This window comes from Phyllobates terribilis, unplaced genomic scaffold, assembly GCF_046119375.1.
Source record: "Phyllobates terribilis strain yellow unplaced genomic scaffold, ASM4611937v1 Scaffold_207__1_contigs__length_3498100, whole genome shotgun sequence".
Taxonomy (NCBI): domain Eukaryota; kingdom Metazoa; phylum Chordata; class Amphibia; order Anura; family Dendrobatidae; genus Phyllobates; species Phyllobates terribilis.
In genome coordinates, this window is record NW_027362967.1 from 2,105,652 (window position 1) to 2,126,075 (window position 20,424).

The window sequence follows — 20,424 nt, forward strand, 5'->3', positions numbered from 1 at the left end:
CGAATTTAGGTTGGCTTGCTCTCATATGTAGGGATTACAAACTGTGGAGATTTCCAGTCCTTGTTGAATTTAATCAGAGTAAGTCTGTCTGCATTTTCCATGGAGAGGCGTGTGCGCCTATCAGTGATGATTGCCCCAGCGGAACTGAAAATACGCTCAGACACCAGCAGCCGGGCAGGCCAGCACCTCCAAGGCATATAAGGAGAGGTCAGGCCAAGTGTTCAGCTTAGACACCCAATAATTAATGGGAACTGAAGAGTCAGAAAAGACGCATGTATGGTCACTTAACCCCTTAACGACCTTGGGATTTTCCATTTTTGCATTTTCATTTTTTGCTTCCCTTGTTCCCAGAGCCATAGCGTTTTTATTTTTTGGTCAATATGGCCATGTGAGGGCTTATTTTTTGCGGGACGAGTTGTACGGGAAAAAAATTCCAAGCGCCGTGAAATTGCAAAAAAAGTGCAATACCACAGATGTTTTTTTATCTTTTTTACCACGTTCACTGAATGCTAAAACTGACATGCCATTATTATTCTCCAGGTCATTATGAGTTCGTAGACACCAAACATGTACAGGTTCTTTTTTATTTAAGTCGTGAAAAAAAAATCCAAAGTTTGGTAAGAAAAAAAATGGTGCCATTTTCCGAGACCTGTAGCGTCTCCATTTTTTGGGATCTGGGGCCGGGTGAGGGCTTATTTTTTGCGCACCGAGCTGAAGTTTTTATTGATGCCATTGATCCGATGTTTTGATCGCCCGTTATTGCATTTTATTGAAATTTTGCGGCGACCAAAAAATGTAATTCTGGCATTTAGATTTTTTTTCTCGTTACGCTGTTTACCGATCGGATTAATTCTTTCTTGATATTGATATATCGGGCGATTCTGAACGTGGCGATACCAAATATGTGTATGTGGTTTTGTTTTATTATTATTTTATTTTGAATGGGGCGAAAGGGGGGTGATTTAAACTTTTATATTTTTTTTTAATATTTTTGAAAACATTTTTTTTCACTTTTGCTTGCTTCTATAGTCTCCATAGGAGACTAGATGCAGCACTCATTTGATTGGCTCTGCTGTATACAGAGGACGAGCAGATCCCCTGCATGCAGCAGAAATGGTCCTGTGCTATGAGCGTCGACCACTAGGTGGCGCTCATAGCGACCAGATCCTGACAACCACTGGTGTCTGCTGCAGATCCAGGGTTGTCATGACCACCCATCGGCGACCCGTGATCATGTGACGGGGTCGCCGATGGGCGGGGTAAGTTACGCGCTTCCCGGAAGTGCGAGTTAAATGCCACTGTCGGAGATTGACAGCGGCATTTAACATGTTAACAGCCGCGGGTGGATCGCGATTCCACCCGCGGCTGTTGCGGGCACATGTCAGCTGTAAGAATCAGCTGACATGTGCTCGGTTGAGTGCGGACACAGCGCCTGAGCCCTCACTGAACCGGGGTGATGGCCCATGGCGTACTAGTACACCATGGGTCGTAAAGGGGTTAATTAACCCTTGACCATGTTCTGCAACTTATCCCTCCTTGGCACTGTTACAGGCACAGATAGCCCTCGCTGCTGTGCTGGTTTATTGAAAATTGCCCAATTTGTGCACATTTTCCCCCTAGTTCTGTCTTTAAAGGAGCCGCTCAATTGCTCCATATCACCAAAAATAGCTCTTTTCAGAGCTGAAGACTCAGAACTAAAGCCCCCATCTCACATAGCGAGATCGCTAGCGAGATCGCTGCTGAGTCACGGTTCTGGTGACGCAACAGTGACCTCACCAACGATGTCGCTATGTGTGACACTTTGCAGCGATCAGGCCCCTGCTGTGAGGTCGCTGATCGCTGCAGAATGTCCTGGACCTTTTTTTGGTCGTTGCCCTCCCGCTGGTCAGCACACATCGCTGTGTGTGACCAGCGGGAGCAGCGATCAGGCTGGTAACCATGATAAACAGCGGGTTATTAGGGGCACACGCGCACTTAGTAACCCGCTGTTTATCATGGTTACCAGCCTACTCCTGCTTCAGCAGGCTGGTAACCAGGAGCAGGACATCGTGGAAAGATTCTTTCTACGATGTCGCTGCTCCCCTGATCGCTGGTGAGCCTTCCTATTTGACAGCTCACCAGCGACCACATAGCAACGCAGCAACGATCCCTGACAGGTCATATCATTGTCAGGATCGCTGTAGCGTCGCTAAGTGTGACGGGGCCTTAAGACAGAGTACAGGGAAGAGCTTGTGTATTAGCTAGGGAGAGGATAAAGTGTTCTTCCAGTGTCCATCTTAAAACAGCTCTAGTCAGAGGCAAAGCAATATTTTTCCTGCACACAAAGAAGTAGCATTGTGTGCAGATTTTCTTCTTTTTTTTTAGCACTGGTCTATTTTCCCCGCTGTTTTAGGGGTCAGAGCCTGCCTTCTGTCCATATTAGTGTACGTAAAAAATCTTTGCTTGCCCTGCACAAAGCAGTAGTCCAAACATTTCCTGCTCCGCACCGTACGCCTCGTGCGCGCGCGGCTCGGCTCCGTGCGCCTCGTACGCGCGCGGCTCCGCTCCGTACGCCTCGTACACACGCGGCTCCGCTCCGTACGCCTCGTACACGTGCAACTCCACTCCATACACCTCGTACACGTGCGGCTCCGCTCCGTACGCCTCGTACACCTCGTACACACGCGGCTCTGCTCCGTACACCTCGTACACACACAGCTCTGCTCCGTACACCTCGTACACACACAGCTCTGCTCCGTACACCTCGTACACGCGCGGCTCTGCTACATCCACACTGTAAACCCCTCCTGACCCCACACATAAACTTCAGCTCATCCAGCACCATGACAACCAGCACAGCAGAGTCCTGCATCCACTGAGGCCCCTGATCATGTGACCCCTGACTCCTCCCCTCCTGTGACCTCATCACAGGTCCTGTGCGCACACAACAGCCATATATGTGGTGGCGGCTCTGCAGGTGGAGGTATGTGGAGACCCCCATTACTGGGCGCAGGGGGCATTAACCCCTTCAGCACGGAGGCTCTTTTGGGGTCTTCTGTTGCCCCTTTATAAGAATCATAAGGTTTTGTTCTGTTTCCTGTAATAGATACATACGACCCAACTATGGAGACAGGAAGGGAGGAAACGTATTGTTCTCATTAGTGATGAGCCAGCATGTATTGTTAACCCTTTCGGTGAGCACGCTCGGGTGCTCGCCCAGTATTTGCGGCGTGCTCGGCATCTATGTTAGTGCCGCCGCGGCTGCATGTGTCATGGTTGTTAGACACATGCACCTCAGTCTGTAATAGGGAGGTGTCGGTATAGACGGGTGAGACCACCTGCTACGGGACCTTCTTGTCGGGTTTATGTGCCTCTGCCGGGGGAGCGGTCTGGAGGTGAACCAGTACTGGGGGAGGTAGCAGAACCCATGCAGTTAGGGGGTGCCTTTACATCATCATTTCCCCGGAGATTTGCAAGAATAAAGGCGTATTTTTTTTTTCTGGGAAAAAGGGACATTTTATTAGGACCTGTTCTTCAATTCCTAAACGAAAGGAGAACTCACATCAGAGAGGATTCTCTTATAACATAACCTTCACTTATACCTATAAAACTTTATATCCTATATATCCATTACTGAATCAACATAACCCCTATTAACCTCAGGACTCAAAAAGACTCATTACAGATATTTACAGGATACTGTCTCCGAATTAATATATCCAGTCCTGACTGTTAACATTAATCATAATCTAAAGTGCTATTGTGCAATATAGAAAGAAAATATGTGGTTCTCACCTATTTTGCATGTAGACACCATCCAGGATTTTCTGTCTGTCGATCTTTTTATGAGGACTGATGCCCCCCCCTGTCATGAACCTGGGTTTAGTTCCCACCCCGACACGGGCAGTACCCTTGTGTACCTTCTAACATATCCCACAAAAACCCTTCCGACGCGTTTCTTTCTCCTTACGGAGAATTCATCAGGGGAGTATGTTTAGCATTTTGGGGAAGGCACAACACAATTCATGCAAAGAGAGAAGGTGACTCTGTGCCAATATAGTGTCAAAGTGAGTAAAACAAAAAATTCAATGAGGCTCACAATGGCGAGTGTTGATTACAATGGTGCAGAGTGCTGCCTCCACTATTTTTCCAAAAAATGTATGAGGAGATAATCTAATCCCACACACTCACTTCCTGTATGTAAATAGGTTTACTCTCCCTCCTTTCCAGGGAGTCCTATGTCACTTCCTGGGCGGGGCTTATATCTCTGTTATACTTTGGTTGCTATGATTCCCGGGTTTATCTCTATCAAACCCATTGCTTTTTCAAATACATTATCCCATAATAGTGCTCTCATCAGATTCATTCCATTTTGACCACCTTATATGTATTCCCACTCTTTCAAAACATGTCATTTCCTGCAGCGCAGAGTCTCACAATCACATGACACGGCTGGGTCTCACCCGATCGCACCGCGACCACGTGACATAACCGATCACATAATTTCTGGCCGCCCGGCATGCCACGATCACGCAATACAGCCCCATTTTTACAGCCATCTACACTCAGCCATATGTTACAACATGTGGCCGTGGACTCCACAACGCTTCGGTCACGTGGCACCCTAAACGCCTCAGTCACATGGCCGACCACATATGGTCACATGTCCCCATATATACCGTATTATTTCTGAATGATTACCACTGCCATAGTGACCATCAATCCAAATCGCACATGATGCTCCTTCCTACTTGGGGTAGGATGGCAGCTTTAAATACAAACTTCATCAGACATAATTTGAATATACATATTTCATTCTGAAGGCACTCTTTAAGCAACCTGTTGCCCACAATGTCATATATTATTTATCTATCCATAAATTTCCCTTCTTCCTAAGGGTATATAATCCTTAAGGATATAAACATCACCTTCTTTTGAAGGCACTCAAGATTTTAAAGGCTCAAAAATCTGATTTTGACAGGCTCATGTAATGGGACCCTCCATGATCAAACGGGGTGAAAGGAAGGGGAGGATTTTGTTTGGTGGAGGTGGGGATCAGGAGATACTCCTTTCAGATAAAACAGCTATAGCCAAGTTGGTCATTGAGCCCCTTAGGGGCCATGGTGTTCAACCGGAAAATCCATCTTGCTTCTTTTTGCTGTAGGATTCTGTCCATGTCCCCTCCCCTACTATTCACTTTCATGCAATCAATTCCCGTAAATGATGTAACTTTCGGATCTCCCCCGTGCACGAAATTTACATGTTTAGCAATGGGTGTCTTTATTGTTTGCAATATCATTTAGATGCTCTCCTATTCTTCTCCTCATTTCTCATATGGTCTTCCCTGTTTACAGACGCGCCCATGGGATGGGGACGTACTCGGCTCCCGGGCCTTGTTGCCTGGTCTTGGGGATGTTGCGGTACTCGGCTCCTGGGCCCGTACCCTGGGATATCTCTTAAAAAGGGTAATTTAAGTTGGGGTTATAAATGTTCATGACGCCACCAGTGGTGTCTGGTGAGGATCACCAGCGCTGCGGCAGTCCTCTGAGTCCGGTGTTCAGGCAGCTTAGATGGTATAGCTCCCCACAGGTGGAGCAGGGCCTCAGGGCAGCGTAGAGGTAGGGATGCAGGACAGAGGGGACCCAGCAGGTTCAGAGCAAGAATAGGCACGCAGTTCACTTCAGTACCTTTACTGGTGGTGTTTCAGGCACGATCCGGGGCGCTGTAGGGTGAAGGGTGCATATCAGGACTCTACCCAGTGAGCGGGTGTAGGGCCTCCTGTTTCTTGCCTTTGTTTAGTAAGTCTCTGACCTGCTTGGAGCTAGGCCTAACTTGGTTTCTGTCCTGCACCGGCTGACCTTGTGGTAGGGCTTTTGGTTGGAGATCACTCTCCCTGCTTGCAGGGCCTCCGTGACTCCTGGCTCTGGTACGTATCAGCTCTTGGGTGATCCTGGGATCTGAAGTCTTCCAGGGGTTCCGGTTGTCTCTGCTGGGTGTAAGGAATCCCTGCAGACGTGGACCCGGTGTCCGGTATATGTGCTTGGGGTGAGCAGGTAAAGCTCCTCTGCCCCCTATGTTACTCTCCTTCCACTTGCCTTCGGCCTACTTGGGGCCCTCACTACGCTACACACTAGCAGGAAGCTCACTGCTTCTTCACCGCTCTTATGGTGTCGGCACACCTTAAGCTCACTAACCTGAGCTCCACTGCAGTCTAATCACTCTTAACTGAGCTGACTCCTGCAGGAACTGAACTGAGAACTCTGTCCCTCTCTGCCTGTGAGCAGGAACTCTGTTCTCTGAGCAGACTGTGCTGTGATCTGTTCCCTGATAGACCTTGTTCTCCCTGCCTAACTCCACCCTCCATATATATCCGTCCCTATCCGGGCTCCCTCTGGTGGTCTGAGGTGGTAGGGTGGAGGTGTGTGCATGCTGTGAGGGCCTCTTGTGGAGAAATCCGTCCATGCACCCCACTGGGATCTGTGGCTCCAATGCGCAGCAGGGGCGCCACATTTACTCCTTTTTGCAAATACATGTTGCTTTATATATCAAAAATTTTGTTCTGCAATTAATAAAACTTCTAATATCAAAGGACAATCCAGTAACGTTACTCATAAAGGTTTTTGTAGTCTTAACATTCGGACAGGCCACACATCCGTTGCAATTGTAGCAGCCATTCGGTCTCCCTGATAACCAAGACTTGTCCTTTTTAGATTGCACAAAATGACTTTTGACAACCCTGTCTCCAATCGTTTTGTTTCTATGAAACGTGATTTGTTGTTTTGTACCAACAACTTTTTTCAAATCCTCGTCTATGGTAGAATTCCCGAATATTTTTCTATAATGACCCTTGCTTGTGGGGCACCATTATCGTATGTCGCAATCAACCTAATAAGTTCTTTTTCTTTTTCATTATCGTCTTTTGTTCTTGGAGAGAGCAGATTTTCTCTATTTTGTTTTAAAGCAAACTGGTGCGCCCTTCTCAAAACCCAATCAGAGTATCCCCTTCGTTTAGACCTCTCTCTCATTTCCTTAGCCTGCTGTATAAATTCACCATCAGTCGAACAATTCCTTCTCAGCCTGATGTATTGGCCTTTTGGTATTCCCTTCGTCAGAGGGAGAGGATAGTGGCTCTCCCACCGAAGAAGGGAATTTGTAGCTGTTGGTTTCCAAAAAATTTTGGTATGTATACCCCCCTCCTCTTATTTTGCAATCTGGTACTTTTCTTCAACTACCTATCCCTACCAGGTCATGGACACACTTGTCCATGGATTTTATTACTGACCTCCCGGTTTCTGCAGGTAAAACAGTGGTCTTTGTGGTTGTAGATAGGTTCAGTAAAATGGTTCACTTTGTCGCATTACCTGCACTTCCAAATGCTAAGACACTTGCTCGGGTGTTTATAAATGAGATTGTGAAGCTTCATGGGGTTCTCTCCGATGTGGTATCAGATAGGGGGACCCAGTTTGTTTCCAAGTTCTGGAAAGCATTCTGTTCTCGACTGGGGGGTGCAGCTGTTTTTTTCCTCTGCCTTCCACCCCATGACCGAGCGCTTCAATCAGAGTTTGTAGACCTACCTCAGGTGTTTTGTCGCCAAAAATCAGGAGGATTGGGCATCCTACTTACTGATGTTAGAATTTGCAATTAATAATCATCTTCCAAGTATCCACTGGCAGGTCACTGTTCTTTGGTGCATACGGTTACCATCCACAGTTTGGCACCTTTAGTGGGGGAGGAACTTCGGGAGTTCCTGAGGAGGAACGGTTTTCTTCGTAGCTCTTATGTGGCGGGGGGTGCTGAGTAGTTTAAAGATCATGGGAGACAGGTATAAACTCATGGCTGACAAAAAACACTTGCCAGGTCTGAACCTGAATGTGATTAACTTTGTGTGCTTGTCTACCAGGAATATTAAGTTGAAAGTCCCTTCCTGGAAGCTGGGACCTAGGTTCATTGGTCCCTATAAATTAACTGCCGTCATTAACCCAGTCTTGAGCTTCCTCAGTAAGAATATTGAAGATTGTTCGTGGCTGGGTCTTCCAGCATGACAATGATCCTAAACACACAGCCAGGACAACTAAGGAGTGACTCTGTAAGAAGCATTTCAAGGTCCTGGTGTGGCCTAGCCAGTCTCCAGACCTGAACCCAAGAGAAAATCTTTGGAGGGAGCTGAAATTCAATGTTGCCCAACAACAGCCCCGAAACCTGAATGATCTGGAGAAGATCTGTATGGAGGAGAGGGCCAAAATCCCTGCGCAGTGTATGCAAACCTGGTCAAGAACTACAGGAAACGTCTGACCTCTGTAACTGTAACAAAGGTTTCTGGACCAAATATTAAGTTCTGTTTTTCTATTGTATCAAATACTTATTTCATGCAATAAAATGCAAATCAATTATGTACAAATCATACAATGTGATTTTCTGTTTTTTTTCCAAGATACTGCCTCTCACAGTTGAAGTGAACATGCGGTAAAAATTACAGACCTCTCCATTCTTTGTAGGTGGGAAAATTTTCAAAATCGGCAGTGTATCAAATACTTATTTTCCCTACTGTATGTGTGTGTCTGTGTGTATATACATATATGAGCACCATACCCTTTCCTTTATACCTTGATACATATCTGGTCCTATTTAATGTATCAGTGTATTTTTATATATATTTCTATATCTATATAAGGGCAAACTAGGGCTTCTAAGAGACACTCACTTAGCCCCATTCTTGGGGCCGATTCTAATGAACCCGGGACCAATGAGATATTTACCTCTCAATAGTTGGATAGGCAGGGGCGAATCATCCATAGTGGCAGCCCACGTGACCGCTATGGTGCCCTTGAATTGATGGTGATGGCATTGAATAGAATAGTGAATCAGGGAGTCGAAAGCTCCCTGATCCACCATTCAGCCTTTACCTGTGAGTCTGAGACTCCGTGCACTGCAGGCACAATGGCGTCACTACATCCCACCTGTAGTATGGAGTCTCAGTACTATAGGCTTCATATTACAGTTGGTTGAGTAGTTTGTGTTTTTTTTTTAAATGTCAGGAATTGTGGGGGCATCATATTAAGTGAAGGGCTGTGGGGGACATCATACAGTGTGGGTCTGTGGGGGCCATCATACTGTGTGGGAGCCCTCATACTGAGCTACATGGGCGCACAGGAGAACAATTTCCTAGTGATGAGTGAGATAGGAATAAGTAAGTGAGAAATACAGACCTTTGGTCTATGTGGTTGCAGACTTGAATTGATATGGTATATATCAATAAGGTCAACAATTATACCTCCCGAATAAATATATTTGGCACACAAACACAGGCTATATGATCTCGGTTTAAAGCAAGATAAGATGCAAATCGACTAAAATAAATTAATTTTTATTTCAATAATTTAAAAACTTAGTAAAAAACAGGTGCCTTCAAATGTCATCAATAAAACACTCCACACTGGCTCAAATGACATGCAACAGTAGTTATTTAGCAACACATGCCTATAAGATCTAAAATATCAATATTGCACTTCTTCCCTAGATATAACGTGCTGTAAATAATTTAGTACCAATCCCCCCAAATCAAAACTTAAAGTGCAAGTGCATGAAAGAGAGATTCCTCTCCCTATATATGGAGAAGATTGCAATGTGCAATTATCAAGGATATGAAAAACAGCAACAAAAATCAGCACTAAATAAAGTTATAATGGAGAACTATGTGTATAGGATTATATTATTCATATTTGAGAAGATTGACTATATTGGTAGATATAGATGCAAGTGCAATTCTCATATAAGTATATGAAAAGCAGCAACAAGAATCAGCATTCACTGAAACTATTAGTGGAAAGCTATGTGCACAGAGTTGTATTATTCATAGGCATGAAATCCAAGTGCAGTACTTACATATAGAGTGTTAGTGGCAGTGTACAGCCGATGGAGGTTTAGAGAAATCTGCCCCGACGACGCCGTTTCGCCATATGCTTCTTCTTGGTAAAATAGCCCTTACACAGCCTGGAGGTGTTTGGGGTCATTGTCCTGTTGAAAAATAAATGATGGTCCAACTAAACGCAAACCGGATGGAATAGCACGCCGCTGCAAGATGCTGTGGTAGCCATGCTGGTTCAGTATGCCTTCAATTTTGAATAAATCCCCAACAGTGTCACCAGAAAAGCACCCCCACACCATCACACTGTTACGGGTCCGGGAGGTGGAACCTCTGAGCTGCAATACAAGGGGGAAGTCCTTGTAAGGAAGCGGGTGACTCCCAGGGAAGGCAGGCAGGTAGCCACAGCAAGTGACAGGGACAGTCTCTGGGTAAACGGGCAGGTGGTCACGGCAGGTGATGGGGACAGTCTCTGGGTAGACAGGCAGGTGGTTACGGCAAGTGACGGGGACAGAAAGAAATTTTTCAAGGAGAAGCGGGGCGTTGATGTTCTCCCTGGGTTCCCAAGTTCTCTCCTCAGGACCAAACCCCTTCCAATCTACCAGAAAAAAGGTCTTTCCTCTTACCCTCTTGGTAGCCAGAATGCTCTCTACCTCAAAAACGTCTTCAGCGGAAACCGGAGCAGGGGGAGTACCTGGATTGTTGGAAAAAGAGTTAAAGACAACGGGTTTGAGGAGAGATACGTGGAAGGAGTTGGGAATCCTTAAGGTGGCTGGGAGTTTTAATTTGTAGGCTACTGGATTAATTTGCCTAAGGATTTCAAATGGGCCGATGAAGCGAGGACCTAACTTGTAGGAGGGTATCTTGAGCCGTACATATTTGGAGGAGAGCCAAACCTTGTCTCCCGGACGGAATTGAGGCAGATCCAGACGTCTCTTATCAGCATATCTCTTCATCCGCTCGGAGGACAGAAGAAGTGCGGAAGTAGTACTCTCCCAAATGGTAGAAAACTCGCTGACCAGAGACTGCGCGGCAGGGTTGTCCACAGAGGCGGAGACGGGAAACGGAATCCGGGGGTGCTGGCCATAGACAATAAAGAACGGGGATTTGGAAGAGGATTCGCTCTCGTGGTTATTGTAAGAGAATTCGGCCCAAGGGAGGAGGTCCACCCAATCAGAATGGTGGGCATTAACAAAGTGCCGGAGATAGCTGGTAAGGATCTGATTGATCCGCTCCACTTGACCATTGGACTGAGGGTGGTAAGCGGAGGAGAAGTCCAGGGTGACGTCCAGCAGTTTACATGTGGCTCTCCAGAAGCGTGAGGTGAACTGAACCCCTCGATCCGACACGATGTGGAGGGGTAGGCCATGGAGACGGAAGATATGGCGGATAAAGTCCTTAGCCAGCTCATGTGCAGACGGAAGACCAGGCAGGGGAATGAAGTGGGCCATTTTAGAAAAGCGGTCCGCGACCACCCAAATGACAGTACACCCGGCAGAGACAGGAAGGTCGGTAATGAAGTCCATAGTGATGTGTTGCCATGGGGCAACAGGTATGGATAGCTGCAGGAGATGACCAGCTGGTAAGTGTCTGGGAACTTTGTTGCGGCCACAAGATGAACAGGCAGAGACGAAGTCTACCACATCCTTACGCAGGGTAGACCACCAGTAATGCCGGGAAATGAGTAGGAAGGTCTTTTTTTGGCCGGCATGGCCAGCTAGTTTAGAAGAATGACCCCAGCGAAGAATCTTCTCACGGTCAGGAGGCGCCACGAACGTCTTGCCAGGTGGAAGACGAGTCAAATCCAAGGGGGCCACATTCATCACCTTGGAGGGTTCGATAATGTGCATAGGCTCCTCCTCTTGGTCGGAGGACAGGAAGGATCGGGACAAGGCATCAGCTTTGACATTCTTGTCCGCCGGGCGGAAATGAAGGATGAAATCGAAGCGGGCAAAAAACAAAGACCGCCGGGCCTGCCGTGGATTAAGTCTCTGGGCATTTTGGAGATATGCCAGGTTTTTGTGATCCGTGTAGATGATCACCGGGTATAGAGCCCGTTCAAGCAGGTAACGACACTCCTCCAGCGCCAATTTAACGGCTAACAGTTCTCGGTCTCCTATGGAGTAATTGCGCTCAGAGGAGGAGAAGATTTTGGAGAAAAAGCCGCAGGTTACCATTCTCCCGGATGAAGACTTTTGGGTGAGCACCGCTCCGGCTCCAGAGGAGGAAGCATCAACCTCCAGGTAGAACTGTTTGCTGCAGTCCGGACGGTGCAGCACAGGGGCAGAGGAGAAGGCTTGCTTCAGGGAAAGGAAGGCCCCCTTTAGCTTCGGGTGGCCATACCTTGGGATTTGCTCCCTTACGGGTGAGCGCAGATATGGGCGCAGTCCGAGACGAGAAGTGAGGAATGAAGAGACGATAGTAATTAGCGAAGCCCAGGAATTTCTGTATCGCCTTCAAGCCCTCCGAATGGGGCCACTTTAAGACAGCAGAGAGCTTCTCAGGATCCATTCGCAAGCCTGTCTGGGAGATAACATAGCCCAGGAATGGAAGAGAGGTCTGCTCAAAAAGGCACTTCTCGTATTTAGCATAGAGGTGGTTCTGCCTGAGCCTCAGCAGGACCTGACGAACATCCCTCCGGTGTGTGGGAAGATGCGGAGAGAAGACCAAGATGTCGTCCAGGTATACCACCACGCAGGAGTAAAGAAGGTCACGGAAGATGTCGTTGACCAGTTCTTGGAAAACGGCGGGAGCATTGCAGAGACCGAAGGGCATCACACGGTACTCATAGTGTCCGTCCCGGGTATTAAATACCGTTTTCCACTTGTCTCCCTGACGGATACGGACCAGGTTATACGCTCCACGTAGATCCAGCTTGGAAAAGATCCTGGCGCCTTTAAGGCGATCAAATAACTCAGAGATGAGCGGAAGGGGGTATTTATTTTTAACCGTGATCTGATTGAGTCCTCTATAGTCAATACAGGGGCGTAGCGAGCCATCCTTTTTATTGACAAAGAAGAATCCGGCTCCAGCCGGGGAAGTAGACTTCCGGTTGAATCTCCTGGCCAGATTCTCCTCTATGTACTCAGACATGGCCCGGGTTTCGGCCGCAGACAACGGATAAATACGCCCACGGGGTGGAGTGGCGCCAGGTACCAGGTCGATCGGGCAATCATATGGCCTATGAGGTGGCAATGTCTCTGCTTCCTTTTTACCAAAGACGTCAGCATAGGGCCAGTAAGGAGCCGGAAGACCGGGTAAATTAGCTGGGGTAGGTGGAGGACGAACCGGACGAACTGGAACCAGGCAGGTCTTATGGCAGACCAGCCCCCACCGGAGTACTTCACCAGAATGCCAGTTCAACACGGGTTCATGTGTCTGGAGCCAAGGTAGACCTAGCAATAGGGAGTGGGAGAGTCCGGGCAACACATGGAAGGAGATTACCTCAGAGTGCAGCATTCCCACCTGCAGGGTTATGGGTTCCGTGGCGAGCAGGATGGTCACCGGAAGGAGTCTTCCATCCACGGAGGCGACTGACAAAGGTTCAGCCAGAGAAGGTGGGAATACGGTATTTCTCAACCAGGGACTGGGAGATGAGGTTTCCAGCGGATCCAGAATCCAGATGGGCGAGTTCAAAGTGACGGTTCTCTCCCCAGGAGATAGATACAGACAAAGTCAGGGTTGGAGAGGATTTATTTTTGTCTAGGGCGACCTCTCCGAGCGGTCCTAGACACTGGAGTTTCCCGGCCTCTCCGGGCAGGAACGAATCAGGTGCTCCTTACTGCCACAATAGAAGCAGCTCCCCTCGGCTCGGCGTGACTCTTGGCGAGATTTGACCATCTTGGTCTGGTCGATCTGCATGGGCTCGGGTGAGTGCGCCCGGGGAGTGACAGAAGAGGAGACAGGTTTCTGGAAAGTAGGAGCTAGGCGGGGAAACCTTCTCTCACGGGTGGTCTCTTTGGTGCGTTCTTGAAACCGGATGTCAATCCGGGTAGCCAGCGACACCAGGTCATCCAGGGTGGTAGGAATATCCCGACCGGCGAGCTCATCTTTAATCCGACCGGAAAGACCCTCCCAGAAGACGGACACCAGGGCCTCATTATCCCAGGCAAGCTCAGAAGCGAGGGTGCGGAACCGTATGGCATATTGGCCCACGGTGAGACTCCCTTGACGGAGACGTAGCAACGAGGAGGCAGATGAGGTCTTTCGTCCCGGTTCATCGAAGACTCTCCGAAAAGCAGTGAGGAAAGACGACAGGTCGGACACCAGGGGATCCCCTCTCTCCCACATGGGGGTTAAGCCATGCCACAGCCTCCCCAGTGAGATGGGACATGATGAATGCCACTTTGGACCAGTCGGAGATAAACTGGTGAGCCAAGAGTTCAAAGTGCAGGGTGCACTGGTTTATGAAGCCCCGAGCTTGAGCGGGGTCGCCTCCGAAGCGAGGAGGTGCAAAAAGCCGGGGTCCGGGGCAGGATGCCATGGTATTGGTGGGCAGTGGCGCTGCCGGGGTGCGAGTCGTGACACTAGTGGTGGTTGCTGGTGGAGCAGTCAGTGTGTCCAAACGGGAGTTGACATTCCGCAGGTGGTTCAGGATGGACTCCTGCTGGGACCTCTGACGGGAGACTTCATGGTATAGGTCAGAGAGCGAGGGAGCTTGGGTGCCACCGGGTTCCATGGCCCGAGCAAACTGTTACGGGTCCGGGAGGTGGAACCTCTGAGCTGCAATACAAGGGGGGAGTCCTTTTAAGGAAGCGGGTGACTCCCAGGGAAGGCAGGCAGGTAGTCACAGCAAGTGACAGGGACAGTCTCTGGGTAGACAGGCAGGTGGTTACGGCAAGTGACGGGGACAGTCTCTGGGTAGACAGACAGGTGGTCACGGCAAGTGACGGAGACAGTCTCTGGGTAGACAGACAGGTGGTCACGGCAAGTGACCGGGACAGTCTCTGGGTAGACAGGTGAGGCGGATACCTGACAGGTAACTGGCGGGCGCTCCCAGGTGAGCGGGCTGACGGAGACAGCAGGTAACAGGCAGGTAACTGGTGGCCGCTCCAGGTGAGCGGGCTGACAGACGAGGCAGGAGACAGGCAGGTAACTGGTGGACGCTCCCAGGTGAGCAGTCTGGCAGACAAGGCAGGTAACAGGCAAGTAACTGGTGGACGCTCCCAGGTGAGCGGTCTGACTGACGAGGCAGGTAACAGGCAGGTAACTGAAGGACGCTCCCAGGTGAGCGGACTGGCAGACAAGGCAGGTAACTAGTAGACGCTCCCAGGTGAGCGGTCTGGCGGACAAGGCAAGTAACAGGCTGGCAGGCAGGACGAGAAGTCAGGCTAGCAGCGGAACCTGAGGGCTGAAGCACAGGTGAGACACAGTGCAAACAACATTGCACAGGCACCTCCATTTTGGAGGAGGTGCCTAATATATGGGAGGTCCAACGGCAATTGGCCGGGGACTACTAAGGACGGCGCGCGCGGTCCCTTTAAGAGAGGGGGAGAGCGTGCGCGCCCTAAGCACACTGCCGGGGAAGGAGCGCGTGCAGGAAGCAGCGGGGAGAGAAGCGCTGGAGGACGCCGTGCCCGAAGCGGGGAGGTGAGAGGGACAGCGTCTCTGCCTAGCAAGGGGCAGAGACGCCGATGCTACACACACCTCCTCCTCCATGCTTCACGGTGGGAACCAGGCATGTAGAGTCCATCCGTTCACCTTTTCTTCGTCGCACAAAGACACGGTGGTTGGAACCAAAGATCTCAAATTTGGACTCATCAGACCAAAGCACAGATTTCCACTGGTCTAATGTCCATTCCTTGTGTTTTTTAGCCCAAACAAGTCTCTTCTGCTTGTTGCCTGTCCTTAGCAGAGGTTTCCTAGCAGCTATTTTACCATGAAGGCCTACTGCACAAAGTCTCCTCTTAACAGTTGTTGAAGAGATGAGTCTGCTGCTAGAACTGTGTGGCATTGACCTGGTCTCTAATCTGAGCTGCTGTTAACCTGCGATTTATGAGGCTGGTGACTCGGATAAACTTATCCTCAGAAGCAGAGGTGACTCTTGGTCTTCCTTTCCTGGGGCGGTCCTCATGTGAGCCAGTTTCTTTGTAGCGCTTGATGGTTTTTGCAACTGCACTTGGGGACACTTTCAAAGTTTTCCCAATTTTTCGGACTGAATGACCTTCATTTCTTAAAGTAATGATGGCCTCTCGTTTTTCTTTACTTAGCTGCTTTTTCTTGCCATAATACAAATTCTAACAGTCTATTCAGTAGGACTATCAGCTGTGTATCCACCAGACTTCTGCACAACACAACTGATGGTCCCAACCCCATTTATAAGGCAAGAAATCCCACTTATTAAACCTGACAGGGCACACCTGTGAAGTGAAAACAATTTCCGGTGACTACCTCTTGAACCTCATCAAGAGAATGCCAAGAGTGTGCAAAGCAGTCATCAAAGCAAAAGGTGTCTACTTTGAAGAACCTAGAATATAAGACATATTTTCAGTTGTTTCACACTTTTTTGTTAAGTATATAATACCACATGTGTTAATTCATAGTTTTGATGCCTTCAGTGTGAATGTACAGTTTTCATGGTCATGAAAATACAGAAAAATCTATAAATGAGAAGGTGTGTCCAAACTTTTGATCTGTATTATATATATATATATATATATATATATATATATATATATATATATATATATGAAATATACATTGAAGGAAATAAGTATTTGATCCCTTGCTGTTTTTGAGTTTTCTCATTGACAAAGACATGAACAATCTATAATTTTAAGTGCAGATTAGTTTTAACATTGAGAGATCGAATATCCCAAAAAATAAAGAAAATCACATAGTATAAATTAGATAAATTTATTTGCATTTTGCAGTGAGAAATAAGTATTTAGTCCTTTCAGAAAAATATTAAGAATTCCCTCCCCCCCAGACCCCTCTTCTTCTCCCCCTCCCCTATACTATATGTCAGGAGATAAGAGCTGATAATCTACCATCTGTCTGTATGCTAATTATCACCACAGCAGAAGTGGCTTGGACAGATGCTGGCACAAAGAAAGGTGCTACAACCCCAATTAGCATGTGAGTGTGTTTTCCTCTGACACAGACCTCCGACAATTTACATCTAGCTGAGGAGGACACAGCTCGTTAACTAAGACAATTCCCCACCTGCAAACTGCAGGATTTTCGGAGCCAAAATAAAATATGGAATAACTAAAGTTCCATTTATTCCGATGATAATGGGGCCCATATTATTAGTGACAGGGTCAGCCAAGCAACAATATGCTTATTTTTCCAGAGCTGTGAGCCCTTCCGGGGAGAAAAATGGACTGCAGCTATACCGTGTGTGGTCTCCCCTCCAGCTATATTGAATCATCTCTGCGATCGTATAGTAAGTTTTTTCTTTAATCCTTATTATTTTGTGTAACTTTATATGTATTGTATTGCCCCTTGTGTAAAATCTTTGTACATTTTTCCTAAACACTGCCTCCATTTTGGATTAAATATAAAATTTAATAAAATAGGAGGTGGGGGAGATATGGCAATGATGGAGGAGTGCCGGGGAGATATGGCAATGATGAAGGAGGTGGGGGGAGATATGTCAATGAAGATGGCAATATGAAAATGATGGAGAAGGTGGGAGAGAGCAATGATGAAGGAGGTGGGGGAGAGAAATGATGGAGATGGGAGAGAGTAATGATGGAGGAGGTGGGGGGAGAGCAATGATGGGGAATTATTTGGATGCTATATGCTGTTAATATCTGGTCTGGTCACGGTGTGGTGGTATTTCTCCCTTGTATGTGGTATTATTCAGTCACTATGTGGTGGTAATATGTGGTCTGGTCACGGGTGTCACTGTATTTCTGCCTTGCATGTAGTATTATTCGGTCACTATGTGGTGGTAATATGTGGTCTGGTAATGTGTGGCAGTATTTCTCCCTTGTATGTGGTACTATTGCTGTTGGTATAGTGGGTTGTGTTGGGTATGGCAGTCATTTGTTCTTTCTGATATTAATTAGAAGATTCTTTATTTGCACTAGTGATTAAATACTTGGAGCAAGATGCACTTACAGGGGTTCTCCGGGGAAAACAAGTAATCACCTCTCCACAGGATAAGTGATAAAGTATTGATTGGTGGGGTCTGAATACTGGGACCTGCACCAATTGGTAGAATGTGGAGTTTTTATTCCCATTAGACTGGAGCTCATGTGCGACTTGACCACTGATCCATTCATTCTCTCAGGTGCTGTTCTTGTTTTTATCTGGAAGCCCCAAAATGAATGAATAAGGCTGCGGTCAGACTTCCCACCTGCTGCTGCATTTTAAAATGGGGATAAGTGTCCTGACAGGGATAAAACTTCCCCATTCTTCCGATAGGTGCGTTTTCCAATGTTCGGACCCAAATGATCAATAAGTTATCACCTATCTTGTGAAGCCCATGGATCGGTGATAACTTGCTGTAACCAAGGAACCCCTTTAATGCAAACTACCTTATTTGTACAACTACCTTAGTTATAGTGGTGCACAGTAGATGCAGGAGCCGCCTGCTATTTACAGTCGACGCTCCACTATAACAGGGATAACGGCTAACAGGTATGTGCATATAGCTGTAGAGTGGGCCCCGAGGATCAATTCCCCCTGTGGGCCCTAGATACCCCAGTCCGACACTGGCTGTCTTACATAGTCACCTGTATAAAAGACTCCTGTCCATAGACTCAATTAATCAGACAGACTAACCTCTCCAATATGAGCAAGACTAAAGGGCTTTCTAAGGATGTCAGGGAGAAGATCATAGACCTGCACAAAGCTGGAATGTTCTACAAAACCATAAGAAAAATGCTGGGTGAGAAGGAGACAACTGTTGGTGCAATAGTAACAAAATGGAAGAAATGCAAAATGACTGTCAATCGACATCGATCTGGGGCACCATGTAAAATCTCCCCTCGTGGGTTATCCTTGATCATGAGGAAGGTGAGAGATCAGCCTAAAACTACATGGGGGGAACTTGTTAATGATCTCAAAGCAGTAGGAACTACAGTCACCAAGAAAACCATTGGTAACACATTGCGCCTTAATGGTTTAAAATCCTGCAGTGCCCGCAAGGTCCCCCTGCTCAAGAAGGCACATGGGCAGGCCCATCTGAAGTTTGCCAATGAACACCTGGATGATTCTGTGAGATATTGGGAGAAGGTGCTGTAGTCAGATGAGACAAAAATTGAGCTCTTTGGCATTAACTCAACTCGCCGTGTTTGGAGGAAGAGAAATGCTGCCTATGACCAAAGAACACCATCCCCACTGTCAAGCATAGAGGTAGAAACATTATGTTTTGGCAGTGTTTCTCTGCTAAGGGCACAGGACTACTTCACCGCATCAATGGGGGAATGGATGGAGCCATGTATCGTAAAATCCTGAGTGACAACCTCCTTCCCTCCACCAAGACATTAAAAATGGATCGTGGCTGGTTCTTCCAGCAAGACAATGACCCAAAACATACAGCCAAGGCAAGAAAGGAGTTGCTCAAAAAGAAGCACAGTAAGGTCATGGAGTGGCCTAGCCAGTCTCCAGACCTTAATCCCTTAGAAAACTTATGGAGGGAGTTGAAGCTCTGAGTTGCCAAGCGACAGCAATCAAAATCTGAATGATTTAGAGATGATCTGCAAAGAGGAGTGGACCAAAACTCCTCCTGACATGTGCGCAACCCTCATTATCAAGTACAAGAAACGTCTGACCGCTGTGCTGCCAACAAGGGTTTTGCCACCAAGTATTAAGTGGTGTTTGCCAGAGGGATCAAATACTTATTTCTCTCTGCAAAATGCAAATATATTTATCAAATTTATACAATGTGATTTTCTTGATATTTTTTTTTGGATATTCTATCTCTCAATGTTACACTTAACCTACCCTTAAAATTATAGACTGTCCATGTCTTTGTCAGTGGGCAAACTTACAAAAACAGCAAGGGATCAAATAATTATTTCCTTCACGGTTTTTATATTTTTTATTTATTTTTTCCCTTCGGGGTGGTGGGGCTCAATTTCAGCTATTGCTTTGTCACTGTGTGTAGTATCGGCGTGTCTGCTCCCTGACAGGCAGAGACGCCGTCCCTCTTACCGCCGCGCTCCCTGCCCGGCATCCTCCGGCGCTCCTACTGCTGCGGCTGCCTGCAGGCACAGCTTTCCAGGCACTGTGCTTAGGGCGCATGCTCCCTCCCTCATAAAGAGGCCGCGCACGCCGTCCTAAGGAGTCCCCGGTTAATGGCCGGAGGACCTCCCGTATATAAGGCACCTCCTCCAAAATGGAGGTGCCCGAGCAAAGTTGTAGCACTGTGTACTTACCTCTGCTTCAGCCCTCAGGTTCCGCTGCCTGCCTGACTACCAGTCCTGCCCGGCAGCCTGACTACCAGTCCTGCTCGCCAGCATGACTAAAAGTCCTGCCCACCAGCCTGACTACCAATCCTGCTCGCCAGCCTGATTACCAGTCCTGCCCGCCAGCCTGACTACCAGTCCTGCCCGCCAGCCTGACTACCAGTCCAGTTCGCCAGCCTGACTACTCTCCAGCCCGGCAGTCTGTCTTCCGTTCAGTCCGCC

General features: G+C 47.7%; 1 pseudogene; it reads left to right on the plus strand.

Annotated features, from left to right (window-relative positions):
- Positions 1–2,877: 2,877 nt before the first annotated feature.
- Positions 2,878–20,424, plus strand: part of LOC141213688 (uncharacterized) — a 29,645-nt pseudogene continuing 12,098 nt past the window's right edge.